Below are 19,260 nucleotides of genomic sequence, written 5' to 3'. Positions count from 1 at the left end.
TAATCTGGATATGTCTGTACCAAGATGACATACTGTGGAGTGTGTGGAAGCTATACTTTGGAATATATTGTACTTATCAAATGGCATGGGGCATTTGGTTAAATACAAACAATGTAGCTATTTAAGACAGGGCCCAAGACTTACCCTGTTGTTTATAAACTTTTATGAGTTATTTTGACAGAATGAATTAATATCCTCAAACCAAACTCTTGCAGAAATAGTAAACAAATCCCCCCCCCACACACACACGCAGTGTATGTAGAGATAGGCTTGGATACAGGAAGGTAACTCATTTAACTGTTCTTGTAGAGACTCCTTCCTCATGACCAAGTCTCATGAGAAACACTGGGAGAAGGGAGGTTTCATCAACTCCTCAGGAAAGCTCTGTAGCCACTGGCTAGCAGAATGAACTGATAATGTAGTTCCAATCTAGCCACTGGCTAGCAGAATGAACTGATGACGTAGTTTCAATCTCACCCATTTTCTGCTGAGCCTACAGCCACCAGAGTCTGCTGGAGTTCTTCCAGCATGATCCCCATCGGTTTCTCTTCTCCCCTTCTAAGTACAGGTCACCTGCATAGGTGTGTGCCTAATTTCAATTTCCACAGCATATCTGTCGCTTTGCCATATGAACTGCTAACATAAAAGAGAGCCACATTAAATGCTAGGGAACGTTTAGTTCAAAATGATCCCAGTTTCTATTCCAGACTCTTTTTTTTTTTATTGAAAAAATTTTCTGCCTCCTCCCCACTTCCCATTTCCCTCTCCCTCCCCCGACTCCTTTCCTCCTCCTTTTCCAGTCCAAAGAGCAGTCAGAGTTCCCTGCCCTGTGGGAACTCCAAGGTCCTCCCCTCTCCATCCAGGTCTAGGAAGGTGAGCATCCAAACCGGCTAGGCTCCCACAAAGCCAGTTCATGCAGTAGGATCAAAACCCAGTGCCACTGTCCTTGGCTTTCTCATCAGCCCCCATTGTCCGCCATGTTTAGAGAGTCCGGTTTGATCACATGTTTTTTCAGTATCAGTCCAGACTCTTATTTCCTGACTTCAGTAACACAGCTTATGAGATAAACACAATTCAGGACGGAGGGGTGTGATCCATTACTGTCTGTGTGTCGTGTAATTAAGTGTGATGCTCAGAGAGAAGATTTAGGTCTCTCTCTCACTTCTATTCCTTTACTAAGACCCCAGGATGACTGCGGGGGAGTAGTCTGTACAAAGACAGCCCTGAGGCCCTTTGAGATCTATAGTTCAAGAAGGTAAATTCACACCTTTGAATGAATTCACTTACCTGCAACATTGTTAAATAGGTGTTTGTCACAATGTTGCATATTATAGAACACAAGACTGGGCAAACTGTGAAAGTGGGTAGGGGAAGAAGAAGCTTGCAATAGATGAAAAGAAGGACAGTAGAGTGTAGAGGGAGCTGCGGGCCTCTTTCCACAGCCCGGCTCCCGGCCGCCTGGCTAGCTTATGCCCAAAATAACAACACACAAACTGTATTCATTTAAACACTGCCTGACCCATTTCTATTAATGTGTGTAGCACCGAGGTGCGCTTACCGGGAATATTCTAGCCTATGTCCATCCTGGGTCGGAACTTCATCGCGTCTGCCCTGGGGAGCAGCTGCATGGCATCTAAGCTCACTTCCTCTTCCTCCCAGCATTCTCTGTTTACTCCACCCACCTATGTTCTAAGCTATGAGGGCCAAGCAGTTTCTTTATTAATTAACCAATGCCCTTCCTCCATCAGTAGAGTGTTCACAGTATCACACTGGGGAGATGGCTCAGTTGCAGAGAGCATGCCTAGCAGGCACGAGGTCCCAGTTCCAGCTCCTGAATCATGTAAACTGGGTATGGGAGCACAGGCCTGTCATCCCAGCTCATGGGAGCTAGTCATAGAAAAATTAAAAGTTTAAGGCCGCCTTTCACTACACAGTGAGTACAAGACTAATCTGGGTCACATGAGTTTCTGTCTCAAAACCAGACAAAAATACAGTGTTTTCTAAGCATTGACCTTAGTGATATGTTAAGCACTTTTCAAAATAATGCCGACCACACAAAGCGGGATACTAATGAGCCTATTTAGCAGAGCAGGAAACTGAGGCACAGGGTAAAGAAGTCAATGTCACAATGCTGAAATTCAGCAGAGAAAGAACTGAGTCCAGAATCCTTCTCCAAAGAGCAGTCATGTTCCTGAGTTCAAAACTAATCTAGATTTTGTGATTACAAAGGAAAACCAGAATTACTACAGACTTTTGCCAGCTCAACAAATATCTATGACTGGTTTGTGTTAGATCCCATGATACTTCTTAAGAACAGAGACGGGTAAGTTGGTCCCAGATGTCATTTTCTCGTGAGTGTTTTGCAGACCTTGAACACAACTGTGACAAACCTCCAACACCATAGCCTTCACCTGCCACGTGGCCCCAGCAAACCGTGTCTAGACACCACACACCATCCAGATGCTGCCTGGTCAGCCATGAGGTCACATCAGTCGGCAGTTAGCAGCACACAGGCTGCTGTATTGGCAGTGTCTCAGGCCTGCTAATTGAGACAGGTGCAAAGTGTGATGACAGCCGGCCACCCACAGAGCTGTGACACAGCAAGCTAAGGCAAGAGGAGCTGAAAGGAAGAAACCTGATCTGCAGGCTAAGCAGTGAAGGCTGCCAGCTAAGAATGAATAGGCAGAGACACCCGAGGACACACAAAGGGAAAGACGGCCATTTTTAGGTTGGGAATTTCTTACTTAGAATTCCTTCTAACAAATGATAGGGCCACAGGAAATGAGTCTCTGGAAATATATGCTACACACATCTACAAGCCTGGAAAAATAGATCATTTGTATGTATGAACACAAACACACACACAAGCATGCACACTCTCATCAATTATATTAATCTATTAATCACAATACAAACAATAGATCTTTCTAAGAAGTGGGGTGATACTGTTTGGAGGAAGACTCCTTTGATATTGATATTTTAAATGGCTAGACAAGAACTAGGAGTAAATTTAATGATCATTTCAATGACCAGTTAAGAGGTGTGTAATAAGAGACTGGAAACACGAACTCTTGGACAAAGAAAGATATTTTTTGATGTCTTCACATCCCAGAGTTGTAGAAAACATTGATCTGATATCATAAGCATTGGCAGGAAGAATGAGAGAAAATTCCAAGACTTAGATCTGAAATCATTGAGAAATGTTCAAACTTTCCATGGAACAACATGAACTAATGGATATCAACTTGCATCAAAAAGTTTAACAACTGGCCTGGATAGCTATTAATGATAGATAATATTGGTAGTTCAATGGGGTTAAGAGTTGCTATGGAGCAGCCACTGGGCATATCTGTGAGGAGTTTCTAGACCGGGTTAACTGAGGTGGGAAGGCACACCCTGAACTTCGGCAGCACTGTTCCGTGGACTGGAGTCCCAGACTGACAGAAAAGGACAACGTGAGTTGAGCTCACCTCTCCTTTCTGACTATGGCAGCACTGTGAACACCACCTCACTCATTTTCCATGAAGGCCATGATAAGCTTTTCATCTCATCCATTTGCATCCGGTCAGACAGCAGTGAGAAAAGTCACTATTACACTGATTCTTAACTAAATGCTACAAACATAAGTGTGTAATGTGCCCTCCTCACAATTGTTTTTTATTATTTAAATGAAGCTTTAAGATGCTAGAAATACAGGACAATGATGTGAGAAGCCGATATGAAAATACTGTATGTGCTTTATATTACTATGGCGTGAGAAACCAATGATAATTACTTATCTGTGTTCTTGCAATTTGGTTACTAAATCAAATATTGTGTTGGGAATTAGGTACTCATTTGCATTTTCTTCCATATCAACAGTTATCAGCCAATCAGAGTTACTTAGAATATTTTACTAAGTCACCTTCCTTTGTTGCTGAAGCTTGTACTTTATAATGTATTCATTATCACAAACATCCCTAACAGCTACGCTGTCGGACGGGAATGCTGCTGGAATGAAGTGAAGATAATATTCATGAGGCAGTTATTATAGAGAGTTCAGTTAAATGTTTCATTGTAATTGAAGAAATTAAAGTGATCTCTTAATTCTCCCGATATTTAGTTCTTAATGGTGAAAACCTGAGAGCTCTTTGTTATCTGTTACAATGTTAAAATTTACTTTCAGCATGTGAAAGAGAAGATAACGTGTTTGTCAATGTGTACATTCCTGAGTGTGTGTGTGTGTGTGTGTGTGTGTGTGTATGGGGGGGGATTATGCTCCACAAAGACACCCAGCCTCTATTTGTGAATGTTATACCTGACAAAAATTTTCAGAAGTGATTAAGTTAAGGTATCTCATGTGCAGGGGTATTTTGAGCTACTCTGGTGGATTGTATGTAATGTCAAGGGTCTTTCAAAGAGGCAGAGTTCCAGAGCAGGCTCCAAAGCTACAGAGAAATTCTGTCTGGAAAAACAAAAACAAAGCAAAACAAAACAGAAAGATGCAAAATAAAAACAGAGTCAACACTAGAAGGCAGCAAGGAGGCAAGGCTGCAGTGATACAGAGGCATCAGCTAAGGAATACGGGCAGCCACTGAAAGGAAAACAGGGTGAGAAAGGAATTCTCCCCTAGAACCTTTGAGAAGAGCAAGCCAAGCAATGGAGTTTGACCTTTTGATGCCTAGAACAGCAAGAAATGAAGTTTTGTTCTCGTATCCTATGGAATTATAATTTGTTCCAACAGCCAATGAAACCCACCCATATTCTCTCTCTCTTTCTGTATTCAATGGCAAGAATTTTAATCCAATCATTTCTTACTTTGAATGCAGCAAATGTGGGGGAATTCTCATTGTTTTCTTTTAGTTGTTCTTTCACGCCAGGGTGTGGCTTCTACAAAAGACAAACAAGCATCAGCTATTCCCAGGATGCACTTGGCTGACTCTTGCTTCATTAGGAGTCTTCAGAAACCATCTGGAAGTGCTTTTCACGGGGGGGGGGGGCGGGGGGAGAAGGTTTGTTTATTTGGAATCACCTATTGACATGAATGAACCTGGTCACAGGGAGTTGCTCAGTCCTCAGTTGTAAGGAAGACAATAGCCAAGAGCACTGCAGTTCAGGGTTCTTTGAACAGAGCAGGGTGAGAGTTGGGCAGTATACCTTCATGGTCCTTGTGAGCATTCTCTTCTCTGCACACCTTTTAAGATTAAGTCCTAGGTCCCACCCTTTCCTACTAAAATGTCATTTTATTAATGTTTTATCAGGAACTAATTGACAATAATGGTTGAATAGGTGAAAACTCAATTTGAATTTTTAATTCTCTGTCATTAAGGAGTAATTTGCAGCAGTTAGCGTACTTAGAAGAAAGCTGGAAGCCTCCACGTGATCCTGCTTTGCATCAAAGTGTTCCTGACATCTGCTCATGATATTTTTGAATGTTTTGCTAGGCTTGTTCAGAAGAGAAAAAAATGTTCTACAGACTGACAGCAGTCCTGTCTGCATAGCATGTCTGTACAGACTAAGAAGAGCTGAATATTAGATATTAAAAACTTGTAAAACTAGTTATTAACCTATTGGTAATATAAAATGAGTTTTAATAGTGCATTTATGCCATTGAGTGGCAAGTACTATCCAACGGGGCTTCTCCCAGCATCTCTCATTTCACTTATTACTGTTTGTCTTCACCATTTCTGAAACATTTCTTTTATACTCCCTGAGATATAAGCCATCTATCTTAGCATTGACTTTGAGTCCACAGTTACGTGGCTTCTTTCCTCAGCATTGCTGTTTGTTTTGGATATGATTAGCTCATCCAACAGAGGTGGAAGCAGAATTCCTATGGCCCCTCTTACTCGCAGGAGCTGAAGATGTGTTCAATTTCTTTTTGTATAATTATCAATGTATTATGAGTCTGGCCTGAGTTAAATGCATCTACATGCTAACAGTCATAATTGTATATATTTATGAAGAGAGGAAGGGAATTCCAAAGGCAAGAGTACCTAGGTCTACACAGTTGCCCTATCCCTGGACTCCGTTGAACTTCAGGACTCAGAGCTGTCCTCTTGCGTGGGTGACCATTCACACAGAATGATGTATTTGTCTGGCTGTGCCTCAAAGACCTTAGAAGGCTGAGTGGATCAAAGGTTTGCCTACATTTCTCTCTGACTTTGTCCATGTTTAATTAATACAGTCTTTCCATGTTAGACTTCATTTGAAATTATTTTTAAAGATGCATGAATTGCAATGAACAGGACTTCTGTCACCCTCTCATCTAGTTAGCTTAGCTTTCAGCTCAGCTTATAGCCATCTAAACCAGTAATCTGAACTTCAGTGAAATTTTCTGCTTCCTTTAGAATTTCTTGTCTATTTTCAAATGTGCCTCCCACAAGTTTAATTTTTTTTAAAGATGAATTTTGAAGTCTTTAGATCGGAATATTTATCAGGGGCTATTGGCGCCATAGTGTGAGTATTTACACATAAAGGTGAAATTGTCCCCTGATGGTCCTTATTTTGGTCACATATTAGCGCCTATTGAAGCACTTCTGTCTTTTCTGTCCTCCATTCTTTCTTTATCACTCCTCCCCAGACTCTTCATTCCATACAGGGATCATCTGTTTTTAAAGTGAATCCTTTAGCAGAAGTTATTAAAATGCAAACATTTGGACTTCTGCCTCTAAGGAGTTCAACACAGTAGAGAAAACCCTATTTGTAGCAATATGGGCTTAGGCAGAAAATGCTACTTTATTTTCCAGAACCTGACAAGCTGTAGTGAGCCCAGGACCAGGCTGTAAAACATTGAGAAGATGATTGAGGGAGATAACAAATATAGTATTGATACTAACTCTTAACAGCATACAGCATTTAGTAGCAGCATGCCACTAAGTGTTAAATGCATGCTAATTTCATTATCACTTCAATCTTAGAGTACAGATACTATTATCACCCTAGTATAACTAGAGAAATGGAGCCAGAAAGGGTGCAACTTTCTCATCCTGTCACCTACAGCAAAGAAGAGGAGAGAAGTGAATCTAAGTACAATCTAGAAGAACTTGTTCTGTGAAAGAGAACGTTAGCTTACTGATCCCCAACACAAATAGGCTGAAGTCCTTCCCAGATGGTAAATTTGAGATCCATTAATAGATCCCAGAAGACATCATGAATTAATTAAAGGAGTTGTTTTTGAGTCAGAAAAGTGGCTCAGTGAGCAAAGGTGATTGCCATCAAGACTGATGACCTGAGTTGAATCCCCAGGTCATAAAAAGAGGAAAGAGAGAACCAACTCCTGAAAGTTGATGTCTGACTGCATGTAACCTTGGTGTGTGTGCACACGTGCACACATACACACACAAAGTAAATAAATGTAATTACCTATAGTTATATAAAATTAAACATATATTTCAATTGCTTGTCTTTTTGTTTGACTATTTGATAGTACCTTTATGCTTTCAGGTAAAATAACTTGAACCCTTTGTTTGTATGTGGCTTCAAGGGAGTGAATGTCTTTGCCTGGGCTTATAGAGAGAGTAGGTTCGAGAGTAGGTTCCTTTTCTTCTGAGCAGACATTTGATAAAATTTATCTGGCTCTCACTGGTGCTTGCTTTTCAGTTACCTCTAATAAACCGTTAATTTTTACTTGGACGTACTGCATAATGATGACCTGCTTGCTGCATTTCTGCAATTCCTGTGGGCCAGTCTTAACCAGCCAGCATGACATTTTCAAAGTGTAAGTGAGATCTCCTTTTTTATTGCTGTTTACCAGGCTTTCTCTTCCTTGAGCATCATTTGATTTAAATTGCTCCCACAATTAGAAAGAAAGACATAGTTCTGCTGCAGTCTGCATGACCCTGTGTCCACATTGCTTGTGGCTTCACGTTACTCTTTGATTCCCTGTAGCTCCTGTGTCCTTTCCAAATCAGGGCTGTGCCCTTATGTTTCTTGATTCTCTCTCTTGTTGCTCATACGCCTTAGCTCTGCTCTCTGGGGCAGACGTGGTGAAGCTCCGACGCAGGATGGACGTAGGCTAGAATCTTCCCGGTAAGCGCACCTTGTGGTGCTACACAGATTATTAGAAATGGGCTAAATTAATACTTGAAAATTAGCCAAGAAGAGGCTAGATATAATGGGCCAAGCAGTGTTTAAAAGAATACAATTTGTGTGTTGTTATTCCGGGGCATAAGCTAGTCAGGCGGCCGGGAACTGTGTGGCAAGAACGCAGCCCACAGCTCCCACTACAGCTGGACTTCCTCCTAAAGATCTTATCTCACAAACCACTGCTATAATTTTGCTCTCTTAATTAACTCCCTATTTGTGTTCATTCATAAAACTATGTACTTTTCTGTTAAATTTGGAACTTAATGTTTCCCACAGTTCCACATGTGAAAGGACACATGGTCATTGTCCAGTGTTGCTCTTGAGAGCAGGAAGGAAGTGAGGCCTAGTAGACAGAAGTTAGGCCATTGGTAATAGATATATCTTTGAGAAGATACTGGGATCCTGATTTTTCTATGTCCTTTTGGTGTTCAGGAATGTCAGGTAAGGATTTAGCGTATGGGTTGAGGATGGAACACATGCATTCAGTCTGTTTTACTTACTTAACAGCAGCATGATTTAACAAGAATGTAAAAGTAATACATGGGCAGTAAGTACATGGTCTATGAGTCCATTATGGTAATCGTCTCACCATTAATTGAGATCACTCCTGGTCCATCTGATGTAACAGAAACCCTTTGGCTTAAGGATCACAGTCATCATTCAGAGTCATTCTCCTGCGATAGACCTTCATTTGTCCATCCCAGTATTCAGAGAGACCATTTGCCTCTCAGTTGTGCAGGGTTTGTCTTTGTTGCTTTCCGTATTCTATATATTTGGTGTCCATGCCTTTTGAAATTTTCTGACTGTGAGTGAGATATCATAGAAACTTCAGTTTTGGAATGAGATGGTAGAATTTCTGCTCAGGAAAGACAAATTTATAACTTCAAAGCTCTTTCATGGGGAGTATCACGGGTCTTCCAAGCTGGAAGTGGTCCATGCATTCAGCTTGCCATCAAGTGGTGGAGTGACCTCTTTGAGGAACAGTACTCTATCAGGCCACATATGGGTATCCTTTGTTGATTAGAAACAAGAGGAGTATATGGACTCTGATAGGTCATAATCTCTGTTGATGGCACATATGCACTCTCATGACCACCCTGTGTATGATATGATATGATATGATATGATATGATATGATATGATATGATATATATCCACTGACAAGATAGGCTGACATCTTCTAAGACATCTTCCCAGGAAGACCGTTAACCCCATATAGGTCACTAATGACAGATTGAGAAACAATTTTACCCTGCCTGGCATAGAGTTCCAGGTTTGTTTCTCTTTTCCAATCAGTATATGCTAGCTAATACTTACAATATTAAGACCGAATAGTCTTTTTGCTCCTTTCTTAAGAATACCGTGCACCCTAGGTTTGTTACACTATAGTTTGATCTACTGTTGTTGATATACTAGACAAAATAGGAGATACGATCATTTTTTGCCCTTTAGTCAACAGGCTTCTCCATCACACTATAGCATGGCAAAGTGTTATTTATCAACAAAGGATAGGCCACTTGTACATTCTCTGAAAGTCCAAAGATTATTTTTGCCAAACTTCTTCAGAGGTACTCATGTAAATCTTCCAATCATATGTTTCAAGATCCCAGAACCCTTTCTACAAGAACTTTCATCTTCATACCTTAGCTTTCTTTATATGTGCATTTCAACATGTGGAGATCAGAGATATGGATTACTAGGTCTCCAGCCTACAGTTCCTTTTAGTGTATTTTTCCACTGACAATATAAAGACTTTATCTGTACTGTCAAATGGAATATGGCACACAATTTCAACTGCTTGCTAGCAGCTCTGAAATTCCCATCTTTATTCTGCATGGAAACAATACTATTCATCAGTAACCAGCCAACCCCATACTTGCTGTTCTATCTTCAGAAGCATTGCTTCTCTTTTATTTTTCATATAACCAAATCAGTATATACTCTTATTGTTCTCCTTCATGAAGACATTGTTCTTACTCTTTAGAAGCAAGTCCACAAGCATAGTTAGGGGTGCACCTTCACGCTCTATCTACCACAATGATTGTCTCATCAGCTGAGCAATAAGTGAGCTAATCTCAAGTGTTCCTCTTAGACCATATCTATTATCAGATGTATTATTTCAGATCTTTTCCTTTAAATAATTTTACCAAGGGGAATACTCATTAAAGAAAAGAAGGTACTAAGAAAAGGATATACACCATGTATCCTGGTTGACCTTTCTGTTTTGTTTTCAAATTAATACAAACCAGAGTTATCTGGACAAAGGAACCTAAATTGAGAACAATGCCTCCATCAGATTTCCTGTAGGAAAGTCTGAAGCACATTTTCCTTATTAATGATTAATGTAGGAGTGCCCAGCCCAGTCTGGGTGGTACCAACCGAGGCAGGCGGTTCTGGCTGGTATATGAAAGCAGGCTGAGCAAGTCATAGAGAACAAGCCAATAAGTGCCATTCTTCCATGGTCTCTACTTTAATTCCTATTTCCAGTTCCCTGCCTTGAGTTTCTGCCTTGGCTTCCCTCAATGATGAACTATAAGCTGTAACCCAGTTAAACATGTTCCTCACCAAGTGTTTTTTCACAGAACTAGAAAGAAAACTAAAATACCATTGTAATCTTGGTATTGAGTGAAGGAGGAAGAAGTAAAAGGCTTGGTGGAAGCATCCCAGAATAATGTGCAGTCTAAGAGAAGTTCCATAGAAATCACCACATAGTCTAGGGGGGAAAATACTGCCAATAAGAAGAATCCCTGCACCCCAGGTTGAAACTGCTTTAGCATCAATAAACCTATGGAAAATATGTTTTGATATAAAACATGATGATGGATTCCAGAAAAACGGCATTCAGAACCCTTTACTAACTATATTCTCTGCAGTTCTTTAATTAAATTGCTCACATTCAACAAAACATCCTTTTAAAGGTTCCTTATGTTGATTTCTCATATGATTAATCCACAACTCAATTTTACAAAAATTAGACCTATATCCAGCCTTACAAAGAACTTCTACAAAAGTTCACATCCACCCCCCATGCTTGTTATCTAAAATTTCACATGGGTTCCATCCTTGGTTTAATGCTATTTGTGAGAATACAACTACTTTAGAAATCCAACAAAACACTTCAGTTTGATTAGTCTTTTTCATGGTTGACTTCATATCATTTGATTTGTATTGGGTAGCTAAGGAACATTTTAGACCTAAAATGTGACTGTCTGACATACCTACATTTAATCTATGTAACTTATATGTCAAAGAGAAAAATAATTCATGGCTAAGAGGGAGGAAAGATAAACCAGACATCTAGAGAATACCCAAACGAACTTTATGACAATTTCATTTTGTGTCCATGGCTATACTTGTTTTCATGCATTTTTACAAGAGTGAACCACTAACTGTCTTCTTGGTTGTTGCCTGAGTTATTTATAATTAGCCAGTGAATCATGTCAAGCATCTCAATTGCAACTTCACAGCTACTGTCACATCAGATGACTCAGAGGACTCAACATTTCCTGTGACAAAGGGAACAAGGATGACTAACCCATGGCCATCAGGAACCAGAAACCTCTGTGAGTTTGGGCATGAGTCTGGTACTCCTAAGGGAGTAAGTCTGAGCCAGGTCCTCTGTGGGTCCAGGCACACTTGAATCTGGAACCTCCAAGGGAGAAGATCAGAGCCAGAGACCTTTGCAGGACCAACTCCTGTTGGGACTAATGAATCCTGGCCTTCAGCTGCTCTTCCCTCCTTGAACCTTCTAATTAAAGTTACTAGAAGCTGTGCCTAGCTTAGAGGATCAGAAGATGGGATTTTTACCTGTTGGCCATTGACTGCAGTGTATTTAACCCTACATGGTGCTATTAAAGGGGGGTTTTGGTATCAGTGTTTGAAGGTCTGTGTGTCAGTCTGTTTCTGTGTCTGTGTTCTCAACCTCCAGTCCCTTTCCCAAAGCTTGTGAACTAGGGTCTAGCACATAGAGCACAGACCGGGGCTTCGGTGTGAGGCAAACTTCAAGCCAGGGAACTCTGCAGGAGTAGAGTCAGACCAGGGACACTTATAGAAACAGGTCTGAGCCAGAAACCTAGACCATACCAGGCCTGAGAAAACAAACTCTGCGGGAGTGGGGCAAAACCTCAGCAGGAGTGCTGAGTGACCTCCAGGAACACATGGAGTGACCAACGGGGTAACTAGTACCATGGCATTGATTGTACCATGAGAAACAACCATATGAGGCTTGGATCTACTGGCACCTAGAATATTAATCACCAGAGTCACAGACAACCCCAACCTCACCAATTAGAGGAAAAGATGAGTAGACAAGGTAGGAATACATACAACACCACTATGAGCAACACAACACCAGTAAAATCTAGAGACCCTACAACAGCAAGACATGAACAATCAAATATAGATGAAGCAGAAGAAAATGATCTAAAAAATAACTTTAGGAGAATGTTTGAGAGTCTTAAGGAAGAATTGAAAAATTCCCTCAAAGAAATGGAGGAAAAGACAAACAAAAAATTGTAAGACATCAGTAGATCCCTTAAAGAAAATCAAGAAAAAGCAATCAAACATATGAAAGAAACTGTTCAAGACTTGAAAACTGAAATAAAGACAATAAAGAAAACACAAGCTGGGGGAATTACAGAGACAGAAATCATGAGAAAACAATCAGGAACCACAAATGCAAGCATCAAAACAGAATATAAGAGATGGAAGAGAAAATCTCAGGAGCTGAAGATACAACAGAGGAAATAGACTCATCAACTAAAGAAAACATGAAATCTAACAGAAGCTTAACCCAAAATATCCAGGAAATACGGGACACCATGAAAAGACCAAACCTAAGAATAATAGGTATAGAATAAGGAGAAGTTCAACTCAAAAGTACAGAAAATATATTTAACAAAATCACAGAAGAAAACTTTCCTAACCTAAAAAAACATATGCCTATGAAGATAAAAGAAACATATAGAACACCAAATATACTGGCTCAAAAAGAAAGTTCCCTTACCACATAACAATCAAAACACTAAAGATACAGAATAAAGAAAGAATATTAAGAGCTGCAAAGGAAAAAGGCCAAGTAACATATGAAGGCAGACCTATCAGAATTACACCTGACTTCTCATTGGAGATAATGAAAACCAGAAGGTTATAGTAAAGCGTCATGCAGATATTAAGAGACCATGGATGCCAGCCCAGACTACTATACTCAGCAAAACTTTCAATCACCATAGAAGGACAAAACAAGATATTCCATGACAAAACCAGATTTAACCAATACCTACCCACAAACCCAGCCCTATACAAAGTGTTAGAAGGAAAACTCCAACTCATAGAAGTTGGCTACATACTTGGTAACAAAACAAACTTCAACAGATACAAAAAAATGAAATTACCCCATGTATTTTATCAGGTCACCGAGGTTTAAAACTAGATTTCAACAGTAATACTAATTCCAGAAAGTCCACAGACACATGGAAATTAAACAATGCTCACCTGAATCTTCAATGGGTCAAGGAAGAAATAAAGGGAGAAATTAAAGACTTCCTAAAATTCAATGAAAATGACTACACAACATATTCAAATTTATGGGACACAATGAAAGCAGTGTTAAGAGGAAAGTTCATCGTATAAAGAAGCTGGAAAAATCCCACACTAGTGAATTAACAGAACATCTGAAAACTTTAGAACAAAAAGAAGCAAATTCACTCAAAAGAACTAGAAGGCAGGAAATAATCAAATTGAGAGCTGAAATCAACAAAATAGAAACAAAGAAAATAATACAAAGAATCAATGAGACAAAGAGTTGTTTCTTTGAGAAAATCAATACAATAGATAAACTTTTATCCAAACTAACCAAAAGGCAGAGAGAGAATATCCAAATTAACAAGATCTATAATGGCATTTAATTCAGATGTTTTTGTGTAGGGTTTTTGTTTTGTTTTGTGGTGTTGATGGTGGTTTAGTCTGGATGACTTTTCTATTGGTGAGTATGGATAGTAATGCCACTCATTATTTTCATTCAGTTTCTGCTCCTGTCATTCAGTTTTATTCCTCTGTCTCTTAAAATATTTTCACGAAAGTATAATGCAGACGTTCTGAGGCTTTCTCTCTTTGTTCTAAGCCATGGTTCTGACTGTCTCTGCATGGAAAACTTATCACATACAAGAGGGTGTTCTAGCATTGGATTAATGCCTGGAAGAGATCTCCTCTCTATTCTTCTGTTCAGCTCTGCTCAGTCTCTTACTTCACTTTACTACTAAAAGTAGCCCCTGTCCCACTTCTCAGGATAATTCCCATGAGATAATAATCAATTGTCTTAGAATAATTGATCCTACATTTATTCCTCAGATATCCTAGAAGTTGGTGTACGAGTGTGTCCACTACCTTCTAAAGCTTCTAACATTTCATCAGGAATTAATTTGTAATATATTTCAGGTACTGTGGCTATGGTAGAAAAATATAGAAAAAAATCAAATACTAGCTGTGTGTAGAATGTATGGTTGACATATGTTCAGATTTTGTAAAAGTCCATAGGCAACTTCAAGGAGGTGTTTTACTCATTCTTTTCATTTCCCTTATATAGCTTGATTGCTTAAAAAGAATTTTAGATTATTTGGGCATTTTGTTTTCTTAAAATAGGGCCAAAGAAAATACTTTTCTTTGTTCTGTCTGCTTGTTTTCATTATGACAAAACAGGAACAACCAGAAGAAACACCGGATTTGTTACTTTTTTCCAAAACATTAATTAACGCTAGCATTGAATATTTGTCTTGGAAAGACTTTTTTGTGTGTATTGAATTATACTCATTTAATGAGTGAGTATCAAAGCAGTCTTTTTGCAGATTTGTTGGGCCAGCTAAATCCTTCTTTTTACAGTGAGTTAGCAGAGAGCTGATGTATTCTCCGTACTTGTTTCTTATTCTATGGCATGATGGAGCTTTTTCAACTGTCCTAAGTACATCTCAGGCTATGAATTTTCTTTAGAATAAAACCATGGTTGTCTTACTCTGCAGTAAGGAGCTGTGAGTTAGTGCAAGCATAAGCAAGAACAGAAAGAACTATTTATTTCCAGAAGCTGGTTCTGCAGACAGCCTGAACTTCACTGATACTAGCATTTCAAACTATTGTTTTCCAAAACAAAGGTATTTATGCTGCCTGTCTCTAACTCGACAGTAAAACCCAATTATAATTCCAGCCATAGATAAAATGATTCTTCTGTTCTGTCAGGCATAAAGAGTCCATAAGAATCCTCTAGAAAGCAAGCACATTTCTAGATGCTTAATCATACCTCTAAGTAATGTAAATTCAGTTATGGGGTAAAGATACAATATCATTGCTGCATTGCAGCACTGGCCCCATGCTACATACATGCTCATTGGACTATGTTCTTCATGCAGTGTTGGACTTTCTGTCAGAACATATCCACCAGGAAGCTGCATGTGTTTACACCTTTCCTTTATGAACACTGGGCTGTTTTCCATTACTCTGAAGATCAAAGCTAAGTCCAAGGGGAAAACACAGATGAACAGTTGATATACTTGAAGCCTCTGTATAGACTGAAGAAAAAAAAAACACTTATTTTTTTTTTAGTGAAGTGAATTTTGAGGTTTCATAATTATGTCTTCTCTTTGGATTCTAGCTGCAGTCACGTTTATACTGGCACTGACTTAAGGTATGATAAATTTTCCTCCATTGATTCTATTTTCTTATTTTTTTGTGTTGTTGTTTCTATTGTATGACACTTTTCTTCCTTTAAGTCAGATTTTTTTTATTTTATTCTTTTTTAATTAAAATTTCCGCCTCCTCCCCGTTTCCCATTTCCCTCCCCTTCCACATATTGCCCCCTCCCCCCACTCCCATCCCCCTATCCCCATTCCTCTTCTCCTCCCCCCACTCCATTCCCCCTCCCTCTCGATACTGAAGAGCAGTCCAAATTCCCTGCCCTGCGGGGAAGACCAAGGTCTCCCACTTCTATCTAGGTCCAGGAAGGTGAGCATCCAAACAGGCTAAGCTCCCACAAAGTCAGTTCATGTATTAGGATCGAAACCTAGTGCCGTTGTCCTTGGCTTCTCATCAGTCTTCATTGTCCACCATGTTCAGAGAGTCCGGTTTCAACCCAGGCTTATTCAGTCCCAGTCCAGCTGGCCTTCGTGAGCTCCCAATAGATCAGTTCCACTGTCTCAGTGGGTGGGTGCACCCCTCGTGGTCCTGACTTCCTTGCTCATGTTCTCCCTCCTTCTGCTCCTCACGGACCTTAAGAGCTCAGTCCGTTGCTCCAAATTGGGTCTCTGTCTCGATCCATCGCCAGGTGAAGGTTCTAAGGTTATATGCAAGATATTCATTAGTATAGGATAGGGTCATTTCAGGTTCCCTCTCCTCAGTTGCCCAAGGTACCAGCTGGGGACATCTCCCTGGACACCTGCGAACCCCTCTAGAGTCAAGTCTCTTGCCACCCCTAAGATGGCTCCCTTAGTTAGGATATATATTTCGCTGCTCCCGTATCTTTAAGTCAGATTTTTAATAGAAAAAAAATAAGTATATGATAAAGAATTTGAGTTTTAAAGTTAATGTTAAGGTCCTGGGGAGATGGCTCAACTGTTAAGCGAACTTGCTGCTCTTCTAGAGAATCTAAGTTTGATTGTCATCTCCCACATGGGTCATCTCACAGCCACCTGCACCTCCAGCTTCAGAAGATCTGACATCCTCTTCTGGCCTCCACAGGCACTGGCATACATGTGGGGGACACTCACATAGACCCATTTACACATAAATAAAAATTTAAAAAATAAAGTTAGTGTTTAAAATAAGAGCTATATAAAGTGAATGGGGTGTTTCCTTTCTCCTAACTTTGCTGTCTCAGGTTCTCCTTAAGTGAGAGAATAAGTATTTACTTATCCTGGAAGTATAAAGTGGGTGTCTCAGTTAGGGTTTCTGTTGCTGTGAAAAAGAACCATGACCACTACCACTCTTATAAAGGAAAACAGATAATTGGGCTGACTTGCTTACAGTTTCAGAGGTACAGCCCATTATCATCACAGTGGGGAGTGTTAGGGCATGCAGGCAGACACGGTGCTGGAGCTAAGAGTCCTACATATTGGAGGCGACAAGAAGTTGACTGAAACATGGACAGTATCCTGAGAATAGGAAACCACAAAGCCCACCCCCCACAGTGACACTTCCTCCAACAAGGCCATACCCAGTACAGCAAAGCCGCACCTTCTAATATGCCACTCCCTGTGAGATTATGGGGGTCAATTACAACTGACCTACCACACTGGGGTGTTGTTAGCTTAGCTTTCTCTCATAGGTGGAACTATGGCACCAACTACTGAAAACCCTTGTTTGTCAGAGAAAGAAAATGATGATAATTTCTCTCCTCTGCTGAGTGTCTGCAAAAATGGATGAGCTCAAACAGCATTTCAGCTGTCAAGTCTCTGCAAAACAAAGATTTCTGAAGCTGCATTCAAGTCTAAACTGTGAACTGTATCATGAATTATTTGTAAGGACTTGAAAGGAAGGCATGGTTTGCTGATTTTTTAACCAAACCTCTCACATTAAACAAATAGAAGACACCCATATACTCTTTTGAATATTCTTAGTATTTTCAATACATGCAATTTACTTAGTTTGTGATTTTTTTTAAAAAAAAAAAAGAGGAAAGGAAAGAGAACTTTGTTTTCCCAAGAAAAAGAGCTGGTACTATAAGTGCAGAAATGCCTTTTTGTGCCAGTCACTTCACAGTGATCTGCTTCACTGAGCAGAGGCTGGTCTAATCAAGAACTATTTTTATGACTTGTCATCTTTATCTATTCTTCTCTCATTTCCCGCTGTTTCCAAGATCTTAGAATAGGGTACAAGTCAGAATCATCTTTTGAGAATTCAGGACATTTAAGTGTAGTTATCTCTGGGTTTCATGTTGTCATATAAAGCAGCAGGCTGTCACATCAGGTAATGTGACCAAGAGTTGGGCCCTGTGTTCTCTTCTTTCCCAGTTTGATATCTCCACTCTCTCTTTTATTTGTATTATCCCTGAACAACTTCTGTGACAAATTCTGACACACGGTTTTGAGCTTTTCTTAAAAGAGGAGCTGGCTCTCAGGTGGTGAGGGTTTTAAAACAGAGACCCAGGCATTCAAAAGTCTATTTTGAAATCTCCAATATATGTGGTTATAAAATAACCATAGAATATTTCTTTTATAATTATCACACATCTTGATGCCAGATGCTTGGATTTCTCATAAGACTGCAGTTCTTGTGGGAATTTTAGCTCATATTTAATTCTATTTAGGAAAACTGATGAGTAATATTTAGCTACCAATTACTGTAGATGAAATTTTGAAAGAATGAGATAAATCTGGAGCCATACCAGGAATTAATCCAACTTTTTTTGTGTGGCAATTTGGGACCACTCTTAATAGAAACAAAACAAAACAAAAAAAAAAAGAATGAGTGGATATATTTGGTAAGAACATTGAACTTTCTTTGGTCTTGGGCTTATAGTCATTGAAACTAGAAGAAATTATACTATATTATCATTAGGAAGAATAGTAGCTAGTGCTTTAAATAACAAGTTCTGTTAATCCCTTTTTCTTCAGTATTCTGGCAGTGTACCTGCTTCATGCTGTTGAGCAGGTTTGGGTAGGGAGTCCAATATACAATCTCTATCTCAAATGAATTTAAGCTCTGGATAAAAGAACAATAGAAAGGACTCTGAACCACTGGCATTGACCACTGTGACTGAGTCAACGTAGTTCCTCTTTCACCTTGACATTTTGGGGTGCCTGCTAATGTGGGGAACATTGAATAGTTGATAGAAAGGTCATAATATTGTCTGGGAAAATAACTGAGGAGACAGAAAGGTATTTTGGTGTAGGAATATCAGGGTAATCATTTGTCTTTTTATATCCTTTGGGCCTTTTATAAACAAGGCTCACTAGACAAATGGCACTGAGTGAATGCAGACTCTAAAGCTCTACTTGAGAATGACCATTTCCCAGTGAGAAAGAGCTCCTTCTACAGAAGATATTCCACCATCTCAAAGGCCAAAAGAATTACTCTGCCCAAAATGGAAAACAAAAACAAGACATTTAAGGGATGACTGTTGGTTTTTAAGTGGGAGTTTCTGAACTTCCAATTTAAACCTGTGTGAGATTAATAATTTTAACATCTTTGTACTTCAACTTGTAAGAGGAT

This window comes from Chionomys nivalis, chromosome 3 (genome assembly GCF_950005125.1).
Source record: "Chionomys nivalis chromosome 3, mChiNiv1.1, whole genome shotgun sequence".
Classification (NCBI taxonomy): domain Eukaryota; kingdom Metazoa; phylum Chordata; class Mammalia; order Rodentia; family Cricetidae; genus Chionomys; species Chionomys nivalis.
This window is presented reverse-complemented; position numbering follows the sequence as displayed.